This window comes from Propithecus coquereli, unplaced genomic scaffold, assembly GCF_000956105.1.
Source record: "Propithecus coquereli isolate 6110/MARCELLA unplaced genomic scaffold, Pcoq_1.0 Scaffold8, whole genome shotgun sequence".
Lineage (NCBI taxonomy): Eukaryota > Metazoa > Chordata > Mammalia > Primates > Indriidae > Propithecus > Propithecus coquereli.
This window is the reverse complement of record NW_012154173.1, coordinates 15,138,270-15,150,996: the sequence shown is the minus strand read 5'-3', so window position 1 is coordinate 15,150,996 and position 12,727 is coordinate 15,138,270. Positions and strand designations below refer to the sequence as shown.

Genomic DNA, 12,727 nt, shown 5'->3' with positions numbered 1-12,727 from the left:
TATCAGCCATCACTGCGGTGCCAAGTGTAGATGGGTGGAACGTGCAATGGAGATGGTTTTCCAGTGTAATCAAGCTGTGTCCGAAGGGTGAGGTTTCACGTTATGTAGACCGCAGAGGAATACTGTGGCTCATCTGGGGAGCTAAGTATGCTTCAGTGTTCCTTTTTCTTTTCTTTTCTGTGCTGCTGTAACAGGACCAGTTTAGATCCACCTGTACATTACACATCTTCACTGTCTGGAAGAACTTTCCATTTCAGAACATTGTAGTCCCAATTATTTATTTATTTATTTTTTGGCAAACCCATGCTTTATCTTTGGTCTGTCTCTGTGTTACATAGAATTCAACCACTGATTCTAAAATACCTGTAGGAATATATGACTCAAACATAACTGAGTTTAGTTTGACAATGAAATGTATTCAGTTTTCTCTGGATTAAATTTATTTTTAAAATATAGTCATTTTTGGTCCTGTTTAATATAGAAAATATGGAAAATTCAGAAAAGCATAAAGAAGACAATAAAAATCATCCATGATCCTATCTTCTTTTAGCATTTGGTATATTTTTCATGTACACATTATCTCAGATATAGAATTAATAAAATTAAAATTATGAAATGATGCTCGTACTGTGTTTGATTTTGATATAGCAGCATGTCACGAACAGTTTCCTTTGTAAATAAATACTCCATTAAAATATATTTATGTAGTCTGGGCTAGCCATCATTTCCTTTATGTCTCCCTTCTTAGCTTTTATGTTTGGAAATGTCTTTCTCTCTTGGAAATCAAATAAATATTTCCCTTAGTTACTTTCTAAATACTACATGAATAACTCTGGTCAAATTTGTCCCAGCATTTTAGAATTATTTGAGGAAAAATTTAAGTGCTATGCACAACCCTGGGCCAATAAACACCAGCCATGGCTTGAGATACTCAATCTGGGAGACTGACGATTTCAAACTCACAAAAGTGAACAAAGCCCAAAATGCCTCATTTGATTGGAGGTGATTCTGAAAAACGAAGCAAATGCTATTCCATCTGCACTGGCAACAAAGAATTAAAGTGGCCTTTCCACAATTAAAAAAAACAAAAAGATGTAAAAGTGGGCTGCTACTGAAAATTACTTGGCTACCCTATGTGTAAATATTACTCCCCCTGGGTTTGTATCAGGATCTCAGTGGCTAACTGCTACAACTTCATCCCCTTTTCTTGTCTATTCTAATAAGATTATGTCATTCAGATTAGAAAAGTACTTACAAATGACGTTGCTATGGTGGGCAAAACCACTGGCATTTACTCCTGGTTGTCTGCTGCCCAAATTAGGCCTGTGACTCAGGTATTCATTCATTTGGCTGCTTGCTCTGTCTCTCACCTTTCATCAGAGAGCATGTCATTCTTTCAGTTCGTGAGACTCAAGTTGCACGACAGCACAGTTTTTGGTTGTTCCTCTCCTCTACTCCAATATTCACAGTGCCCGAACAGTGCCTGGTCTGGTGCATGGTAAGCACTTCATAATTACTTGTTGAATAAATCAGTCATTTCCCCTGCTTCGTGTAGTGTTGCATTGGGTGCTTCCCTTCAAAGTAATGGTACTACCAACACTTCAACAACACCATTGCTGTCTTGGGCATCTTGTCATCTCTGACCCATCCTCCTCTTTCATTCTCACATCAAGCCAATCCTCCATTCATAAAGACTTTCTCCACTGGTGCCTTCCTCTGTGTTTGTGTCACATCTGCCCAGGAGAACAGTAAATGCACTGAGGAAAGGGTGGGTGTCTTGCGCCCTATAGTACAGTACTTGTACCATGACAGGACTTACTATGCTGCCTTCACATAGAAAGAAATGCTTAATGAGCATTTGGAAGAATGAATGAATAAGTGATTTTTTTTCCTTTGAAGCTTCTTACATGCTTTCTTTACCTTCTATTCCTACAACCACTCTTCCTGCCCATGTGTATATTTCTGCCCCCAAAACTTCTAGCTGGTCGCCCTCACTCTGGGCTTTTCCTTCTCCTTCATCCATATATCACTGCCTTTCATCTTTAAACTTCCGACAATGCATGCAGTTTTCACTATTTATCAGTGTTTTCTCATTTTATTAATACTTTATTGGACCAAACCCTACTTGGCTTCTAAGGCTTACTACGATTCTTCAGTCACTTTCATATTGTATTAGAATCTGCTCAGACCACAGGCTGTGGCCTCGTCAATCTACAATCACGCACACACCATGTCTACTCCCACATTCGTCCTTTCTCTTTCTTGGAACACTTTCATTTCCGGGATCGAATTCCAACTTCTCAATCAAGCCCTAACTGGAGACTCACTTCTTCTACAAAGCTTCTATAAAGCTTGTCTTTTTCAAGTCTTCATGGATTTTTCTGATTTTTAATTCCTTCAGATACTATCATCAGTATAATTTAGCCTCCAAAGACACATCATTTTATGTGGTTTCCTGCACATAAAGATTTCTTCTCCAATAGAATACAGACTCCTTAAGTGTAGGGACCATGACTTCTGCTTCTGCTAACCCCCATAACTCAAGCAGAGTGTTGAAAATGTAGCAATCAACAAGAATTTGTTGAACTGATTAATACAGATGTCTTCTAGGGAAGCCTTATTTAACCCTAATTTTTAAAATAACAGCTTTTTGAGGATATAATTCACACACTTTATAATCTATTCTTTTAAAATGTACAATTCAGTGGTCTTTAGTATATTTACAGAGTTGTACAACCATTACTACTATAATTTTATAATGTTTTCATCATGCAAAAAAAGAGACCTCATGCCTTTATAAATCCCCCAACCCTTTCATCTTCTCTAGCCACAGGCAACCACTAATCTACTTTCTGTTTGTGTAAATTCATCCATTTTGGACATTGCATAATGTGGAATCAGGTTGTACATGATCTTTTGTGATTGACTTCTTTCATTTAGCATGTTTTTAAGGTTCATTCATGTTGTAGCATGTATCAGTACTTCACTTTTTTACTGAGATATAATTAATATAACATACAACTCATCATTTTACAGTGTACAGTTCAGTGATTTTTAGTATGTTTGCAATGTTGCACAACCATCATCACTATCTAATTCTAGAACATTTCCATCACCCCAAAAAGAGCCTGGTAATAGTTCCAATTTCCCTCTCTCCTGATCCCCTGGCAACCACTAATCTACTTCCTATTTCTTTGGATTTGCCTATTGTGGGCATTTCATGTAAATGGAATGATACACATGTGACCTTCTGTGTCTTTCTTATCTCACTAAGCATAATGTTTTCAAGGTTCATCAATGTTGTGGCTTGTATTGGTACTTCATTCCTTTTATATATTCTGTAATATTCTATTGTATGGATATGGGTATACCACATTGAAAAAATCTATTCATCAGTTGATGGACACTTTTTGGCTATTATAGCACTGCCATGAACATTCATTTGCAAGTTTCTGTGCAGATACATGTTTTCAATTCTTTTGGGTACATACAGAAGTATATACATTAGAGTGGAATTTTTGGGTTACATGGCACCTCCATGTTAAACTTTTTGAGGAATAGCCAAACTGTTTTAAACCCTATTTTTAACTTGGTAGTTTCCTTTACTTTTAATTTTTAAGTCCATTACTTTTAAGTTTTGTGAGTGTCCTTCTTCACAAGTGTCTACTTGCTGTCTATTTTCTTTGTCCCCTGAGCTCTGTCCATTCTCAGGTTTAAGTCTCTTTCTCACTCTCCTGTAAATAGTATCTGTTTACCTTTGCAGAAAGCAGATCTCCAAGTTCTGCATATTTATCTGTTTACCTCTCCTTATGTATCTGTTCTAGTTTTCTTTCTTTTATGAATTTAACGGTTGTGTCATCTCTCTGGGTCCATGACAAATTTAAGGAAATCTTATTGCCGAAAGGGAGTATTTCTTAAAGCTCCTTTTTAGTTTTACGGTGGAGCATCTGTAGCACACATTTCAGTAGTGAGTCCATCATGTCAGCGATCCTCTTCCTACTCTCCCACCAAAACCCCGTGGTACCATAAATATGATACAACATCAGCTATGGTGCTGCTAACTTAGAATAAGGAAGCATTCAACAACAGAAAGATTTCGCAATCCAAGTGTACCTGCTTACAAGATATAAAACATGTATGATATGTCAATATTAGGAAATAAAAAGAGGTAGCAAGTACTGAAATTAGAAAAGTGATGGCTCTCTATATTTTAGCATATTTCAATGATCATCAATTTAAAAGACTAAAGCCCACAAGTTTTGTGGAATATTTGCATTTTAAAAATGCCTGCCAACTAGCAACTATAAAATATTTGTTGAGATAATGAATTCATTTAAGCATTTTTCAGAATAAAATAGTCAAGCCCATCTTACCAGTCATTTAATCCTGGCAGTTTCCTTCAATATCACTGTTTTCTGAGCTTTGTGTTTCCAAAATAGACATCCATGGATCAATCTGCTAAACTGGAATGGGGGCAGAGGTGGAAGTGGCTCTCAGGGCATGGCATGGGACGGTCATGCTGGCTGAAGAACAGATGAACACGTGAAGCCAGACCCATGTGCTGATACTTCTGGTTTCCATGGCAGAGAGAGTCAGGGCCAGCGATGAGGATTACACAGTAGGGAAGTGAGAGCAGGAATGAAACTGCCTCGGTTTCTCTAGGTTCCAAAGAGAACGGAAACCAGGGGTGTGGAGCCTGGCTATTATTTTTACAATGAATTTTTTATTTTGATATAAATGTAGATCCACATGTAATTATAAGAAGTAATACAAAGAGATACCATGTACTCTTTACCCATTTTCCCTCAGTGTTAACATCTTACAAAACTGTAGCATAACATCGCAATCAGGGTGTTGGTGTTGATGCAGTCCAGACACACATTTCCATCACCATGAGGATCCTTCGTGTTGCATTTTTATAGCCACATCCACCTCCTCTGACTTCCACCCCTTCCTTAGCCCTGAGCAACCACTAATCTGTTCTCTATTCCCATAATTCTGTCATTTCAAGAATAACATACAAATAAAATGATACAGTAGGCATCTGTTTGGGATTGGCTTTTTTCACTCAGCATAATTCTCTAGAGACTTATCCAGGTTGTTGTGTGAATCAATAGTTGGTTTCTTTTTACGGTTGAGCAGTTTGCTATGGTATGGATGTACTACAGTTTATTTAACCATTTGCCTGTTGATGGGCATCTGGGTTGTTTCCAGTTTTTGGCTATTATAAATGAAACTGCTATAAACATTTGTGCACAGGTTTTTGAGTGAACATAAGTTTTAATTTTTCTGGGATAAATGCCAGGAGTACAATTACTGGGTCCCATGGTAGTTGTATGCTAAAAGAGACTGCCAACTATTTTTCAAGAATAGCTTTACCGTTTTACATTCCCACCTGCAATGTACAAGTGATCTGGTTTCCTGCATCTTCCCTGGCATTTGGTGATATATACCCATAGATCTATTTATATATACAACTAATTTTAGCCATTCTGATAGGTGCATAGTGACAGCTCATTGTGGCTTTAATCTGAATTCCCCTAATGACATCTTTTTGCCTGTGCCTCTTTGCCATTTGTATAAATACACTTTGGTGAAATGTCTCTTTCTGTCTTTTGCCCATTTTCTAACAGGATTGCTTTTTTATGTCAAGTTTTGAGTTTATATATTCCAAATATGGGTCCTTTTATTAGATATGTGGTTCACATATGTTTTCTCCTGGTCTATAGCTTATCTTTTTCATCCTGTTAACAAAATTTTTCACAGGCAATGGTTTTAAATTTTGATTAAGTTTGATAAGGTACAATTTATCAACTTTTCTTTATATGGAGCATGATTTTGGTGTCAAATCTAAGAACTCTTTGCCCTAGCTTTAGATCCTGAAGATTTTCTCTTATCCTTTTTTTTTCTCTAAAAGTTTTACAGTTTTATAATTTTACATTTAAATTCATGATCCATTTCGAGTTAATTTTTATTTAAGGTCTAGATCTAGACTTAGGTTGAGGATCATTTTTTTTGCCTATGGATGTCCAATGGCTCTAGCACTTGTTCAAAAGGCTGTCTTTCCTTCATTGAATTGCTTTTGCATCTTTGTCAAAAATCAGTTGGAAATATTTGCATGGATCTATTTCTAGGTTCTCTATCTGTTCCATTTATCTGTGTCTATTCCTTCACCAATACCACAAACTCTTAGTTATTGTAGGCATATGATATGTCTTGACATTGGGTAGTATGAATCCTCCCTCCCTCTTCATTCTTCTATTTCAAAATAGTTTTAGCTTTCCTAGTTCCTTGGAATTTCCATATAACTTTTAGAATAATTTTGTCTATATCTACAAAAAAACTTGTTGGGGCTGGGCATGGTGGCTCACGTCTGTAATCCTAGCACTCTGGGAGGCCGAGGCGGGTGGATAGCTCAAGGTCAGTGAGTTCAAGACCAGCCTGAGCAAGAGCGAGACCCCATCTCTACTAAAAAATAGAAAGAAATGATCTGCACAGCTAAAAATATACATATAGAAAAAATTAGCCGGGCATGGTGGTGCATGCCTGTAGTCCCAGCTTCTCGGGAGGCTGAGGCAGTACGATTGCTTGAGCCCAGGAGTTTGAGGTTGCTGTGAGCTAGGCTGATGCCACGGCACTCTAGCCTGGGCAACAGAGTGAGACTCTGTCTCAAAAAAAAAAAAAAAAAGAAAAAACTTGTTGGAGTTTTGATAGGAATTGTGTTAAATCTGCCTATCAATTTGGGAGAATTACCATCTTTACTCTAGTGAGTCTTCCAGTCCGTGAATATGCTAAGCCTCTCTACTTATTTAGATTTTCTTTATTTCACCAGCATTTTGTAATTTTCAGCATTTAAGTCCTGTATTTGTCTTGTTAGATTTACAGCTAAGTATTTTACTTGAGTGATTGTATATAATATTGTATTTTTAAAATTTCAGCATCCATGTGTTCATTGCCATTACATAGAAATACAATTGATTTTGTGCGTTTATCTTGTATCCTGTGACCTCACTGAACTCACTAGTTCTATAGAATTTTTCTGCAGATTGCTTGGGATCTTCTATATAGACAATCACGTCATCTGCAAACAGGGATAATTTTATTTATTCCTTTTCAATCTGTACGCCTTTTATTTCCTTTTCTTGTCTGACTGTACTGGCTAGGACTTCCAGTGCTATGTCAATTAAGAGTGGTGAGAGCGGACATTCTTGTCTTGTTCCTGATCTTAGGGAGAAAGGATTTAGTTGTCTACTGTTAATTATAACGTTTGTTGTAGGTTTTTGGAGATATTCATAAAAAAGTTGAAGAAGTTCTCATCTATTTCCATTTTATGAGCTTTGATCACGAATGTGTGTTGAATTTTGTCAAATGCTTCATCTGCATCAATTGATAAGATCATATAATTTTTCTTCTTTGGCTTTTAATACAGTGGATTGCATCGATTAACTTTTGAGTGTTGAACTGGGAAATAAATCTCATTTGGTTTATTGGTCCTGGTGTATAATTCTTTCTATAGATTGCTAAATTCTATTTGCTAGTATTTTGTTAAGGATTTCTACATCATTTTTAAGAAGGATATTGGTCTGAGTTTCCTTTTCATGTCTCTGTCTGGTTTGGTGTCAGGCTTCAAAAAATGAATTGGAAGTGTTCCCTCGTCTTCTATTTTCTGAAAGAGATTGAATTGGTGTTTATTCTTCTTTAAGCATTTGGTAGAATTCTGCAGTGAAACCTTTGAGGCCTTAAGATTCCTTTGGGGGAATTTAAAAATCATAAATTCAATATTCTTAATAGTTATAGGGATATTCAAATTATCTATTTCATAATACATGAGTTGTAGCAGTTTGTGTATTCAATTAATTGGTTCATTTTTGTCTAAGTTGTAAAATTTATGTGTTATTCATAGTATTCCCTCATTATTCTTTTGCTATCACTGGTTTTATAATAATATTCTGTTTCATTCCTGATATTGGTAATTTGCATCCTCTTTTTTTCTTTGTCTCTCCTGCTAGATCTTTGTCAATTTTATTTATCTTTTAAATGAACCAGCTCTTTGTTTTATTGATTTTCTCCTAAGATTTTCCATTTTTAAGTTCATTGATTTCTGCTCTTATTTATATTATCTTCTTCCTTCTGCTTGCTTGGGGTTTATTTTCTAATTCTTTTTCTTCCTCGAGGGAAGAACTTACATTATCGTTTCAAGATCTTTCATCTTTTCTAATGCATACATTTAGTGCTATAAGTTTTCCTGTCAGCATTGCTTTAGCCATACCCCACAAATTTTGATATGTTATATTTTCTTTTCTTTCTTTTTGTTTTTTTGAGACAGGGTCTTGCTCTTGCTCAGGCTGATCTCAAACTCTTGAGCTCAAGCAATCCTCCTACCTCGGCCTCACAAAGTGCTAGGATTACAGGCGTGAGCCACCACGCCCAGCCCATATGTTGTATTTTCATTTTCATCTGATTTGAATGTATTTTTTGATTTCCCTTGAGATTTAATCTTTGACCCATGGATCATTTAGAAGTGTGTTTAATTTCCAAGTGTTTGGAGATTTTTGTGTTATCTTTCTGCTGTCAATTTCTAGTTTGATTTCATTGTGGTTCGAGAACATACTTCATTTTTTTTTTACATTTGTTGAGATCTGGTTTTTGGCCCAGGATATGGTTTATCTTAGTATATGTTCCGTATACTAAGAGACTTGAGAAGAATGTGTATTCTGCTGTTGTTGGGTGGGGTCTCTTAGATCCTATTGGTTGATAGTGTTGGTGAGTTCTGTTACATCCTTGCTGATTTTCTAATTGTTCTCTTTATGTTGCTTATTTAAAAATACTGAATTGCTGATACTAATAGTAATGAGTTGATTTTATTAAGTGCTTATTATATGCCAAACACTCTGTTAAATATTTTCTGTGCGTTATATCATTTACTCCTCCCAGTAACCCGATGTGTTGCATATTATTATTACCCTCATTTTGCTGAGGCTCAGAGAGGTTAACTGACTTGCCACCAAGATCCCACAGCTAGTAAGTAGTAGCACTGACATTGCAGTCCAGGGCTGTCTGACTTCTTTGTGCATGCAACCCCTATGCAGTCTGCTTCTCTGTTAGGATTCCAGAAGGGCTGACACATTTTCTTCCAGTTCCTATTTGAGTAGGATGCAAATATTACAGTGGTGGCTACAGGAAAAGTCCTACCAAGGTGTGATAGGCAGCCTCTAAGGTGGTCTCCAGTGACTCCTACCTCTTGGTATTTGTGCCCTGTGTAATCCCTTCCCCCTGAGTATGGGCTAGACCTAGTGATTCACTTCCAATGGACAGAATATGGCAAAAGTGATGGAAAGTCATTTCTCAGATCAGGTTACAGAAAAACTGTGGTTTCCATCTGGGCCTGTTCTCTCTTGTTCTCTCCCTCACCTGCTCTGAGGGAAGCCAGGTGCCATGTTTTGAGTTGCCCTAGGGAGAGACCTATGTGGCAACGAAGTGATGTCTCTGGCCCACAACCAGCGAGGACCTAGCCCACCAACAGCCACATGAATGAGCTTGGGAACATCCTCCCCCACTCAAGCCACATGCCCTCATCCCTCGGGCTCCAGCCGACACCTCAACTGTAGCCTTGTGAGAGACTCTGAGCCAGAGGCACCCAGCTAAGCTGCACCTGGATTGCTGATCCACAGAAACTGAGATAATACATGTTTGTTGTTTTAAGCTGTTGAGTTTTGGGTAAAAGCACCCAAGAAAGAGAGAAAGCAACAGCAGGAAGCCAGACTTTCTGCTTTTGATGCCACCTGTGGCTGAAACTCCAAGAAAGTCAAGAGATGATAGAAACCACTGACAATTGGGGGAAAAATGTGGAGGCAGAGGGGAAAAAAAGGACCTCAGTCCTGTTCACCATGTGTCTCTCTGGGAGGATATCGCCTCACGTGATTCTCATATGCCAGCAGAAGACAGATGGCGTGCATCAGTAGAGAAAGGGCTGGACATGGCATTCTGGAGTCTCTTGGGCTCTTGGGAGGCAGAGGTTCCATGATGCTCCCAGAGGGGATGTAGAAATTAGATGAGTTCAGAGCCCAGGAGCCATTCCTGGGACTTCTGTGGTGAGAGGGGAGGTGACCCTGTGGAAAGGGCACTGCCTGGAGCCCCTCTTGGATTAGCCACCCCTGGAAGGCTGAGAGTTTAACAAAGGGACCAAGTGAGTGTGAAAGAGGCGATGTCCCAATGCTTGGCAGATGTAAGGTTATTTAAATCCCTGACAACGCCATTCTCCCTGTCCCCATTACCACCACTAATGGAAATGTGGGCGTTGAAGAAAGATGGAAACATTGTTTTTTACAAGCATGTAATATGTAAATATTGACCTTCTCCTGCCACTGCTACCACATATGGTGGCAGCCCGAATGCTCCCACAAAGACATTGGGGTGAGTGATCTGTGGGCCTCCTTTTTGCCGTTTCCGGTTGCTGCTTCACTCATATGGGAAATGCAAGTGGTAAAGTGGAGAGGTGAGTGCCAGTCATGATGGGTGGGAGGGAAGGAGGTGTGGAGAGGGTAGTAGAGGCACAGGAATGGCCTGACTTACTGCACACGTGAAGATGGCCTGGCACAGGAGGGAGGGAAGACAGCCTGGGATGGGGAGGGAAGCCTTTCATTACTCATCTTAGTGGAAATGGAGCCTAATTTTAATGCTTCTTGTTCTAGCTCCAAAATCAACTGCCCTTGATTGATGGTCACTGTACATGCCTCTTCCTTTTCCTGTGGCTACACTGTGTCCTTCTCTTGCTTGGAATTTTAGTTTAGGTTAGTTTAGATTACAGGGCTGCTGCATAGGGCTGTACAGGTTGTGCACTGCAAAAATCCAGGTGGTACGATCCATGCCCTGTCAGATGATTTGACAAGTCTTTCCAAATCATTACCACTGAACTCTCCTCATTCGCATTCATTAACAAATATTTGAATATCTATTAAGAGACAAGTGTTGTTCTATAGGTTGGGGGTTTGGAAGTGAACAAGATGGACAGAGTCTTCTCTTGGAGTTGGTGCAGGAGTAAGACTGACGGTAACTGAAAGGATGGCCTTGTTAATAAACTAGCTAACAGAGAAAGTTTCTCTTTCTTCTGTTTTCTATCAAACAGAGAAGTAAGAGGAATAAATTCACAGCACATAATTGCCACTTTGAAGAAAAAACTCATAACACAATTGCCCTTTTGTTTGATCAGCCACCTGGGATTCAACTCATTGTCTTTAAGGTTAAAATTGTTTTATTTCAGAGTTCGTTTCTGCAGCCTTGAAGAGCCCTAAGCGGACAACAGTGGTGCAAACTCTCTGCCTCAGTTCCTGCCAGGACCACGTTTCAAGGACGCTGATAAGCCAGCCTCACAGAGAAAAGAAAAAAAGGAAAGAAAGACAGCTGCTAGCCACTCCTATTATCAGTCTGCAGCAAAGAAAAAATAAAAAAACAGGCATTTTTACCTTTTAAAAACATCAAGCTGCTTTTCCTCAGCTGCCCAGACTTCCTTTCTTCCTTCATCTGCTGTGGCCTCTCCTACTCCTTTCTCTTTTTCTCTCTCTCTCTTTCCCCACCCTCTCCCTCCCTCTCTTTCTCTGAAAAAGCAAAATAAAACTTTTACTTCTTTGTCTCCTAATCTTTGTGTTGAGAAATCTTTCTCTACCTGCTTACGAATTCACACCCTAACAGTAACCACATAAACAAGGTAGGTTTAGATATTGTAAATAAAGTAGAGACTGCATATATTGAGGAGGGTGGTGAGGTAAAACAACTTTGGCTGGAATGTTTGGGAGACACATTCTTATCTCCTTCAGCAATACGCAGGGCCATAAACAATAGATGTTCCACACTCAACCATTTTCTTTCTTTTCTTTTCCCCCAAATATTAAAAAAGCAGGTAATATATTGCTATGTATACATTGGACATTTGATACAAGATAATAGAGTTAATTTCTTATTAGTTCTTGCATTTGTCCTAGCAGGATGAAATGGGGTTTTAAGAGAACATGAATTACTCAATACACTGAGTTGGAATGGTTAGAAAATTTTATTACACAATAACTATAAAATAAGGATTCTTTTGTGGGTTTGGTAGTGACTGAGAGACAGATTTTGTAAATTTAGTACATTTTTGACATTTGTAAGGTATATTTTCTAAGACCTAAGAGAGTCCTCAAAGTCTACAAATTCTACTAGGGCACATAATTTCTCCCAAACACAGTGAAATATATTAAATAACTGATATATTTAAATATCCTTTGTTTTCTTAGTAGTTTACTATAAGTGCAGGACTAAAGAAATTTGTAGGGTTATTTTCTGGCTAAGACCCATTGTTTCCTTAGAATTTTTCACTTTCATTACTAGTGGTTGGTTTCTTTTTAAGAGTGTTTTTTTTTTTTTAACTAAAAGGTTAAAAAAAAACTCATGAAAGTGAAAGTATCTAATATACTTGACAATGAATCGAAAAATATTAGAACATAATAAAGTGTTGGCCCAAAAGTTTGGCCCACTCTTGGGATAGGGACCCACTCAATACACTAGCTCAGAGGACTCATGATTCAAATGAAGTGTTCAGAAAATGAGAAATCACTGAGTCATCAACTATTAGGATTACTGAAAAATAACTGAAAGCGAGGCTGTTAAATCCACAGATGCTGAAGGTCTTTTGGCATCTAAATTACAGACCTAGAGCAGGAGGGCACAATGCAATCACTGTTCACCTCTTTAC

The 12,727-nt window shown here is 38.1% G+C and overlaps 1 protein-coding gene across 1 annotated transcript in view; it reads right to left on the bottom strand.

Annotated features, from left to right (window-relative positions):
* CPA6 (carboxypeptidase A6) overlaps positions 1-12,727 on the bottom strand; it is a 279,958-nt gene that overhangs the window by 61,098 nt on the left and 206,133 nt on the right. The window lies entirely within an intron of this gene.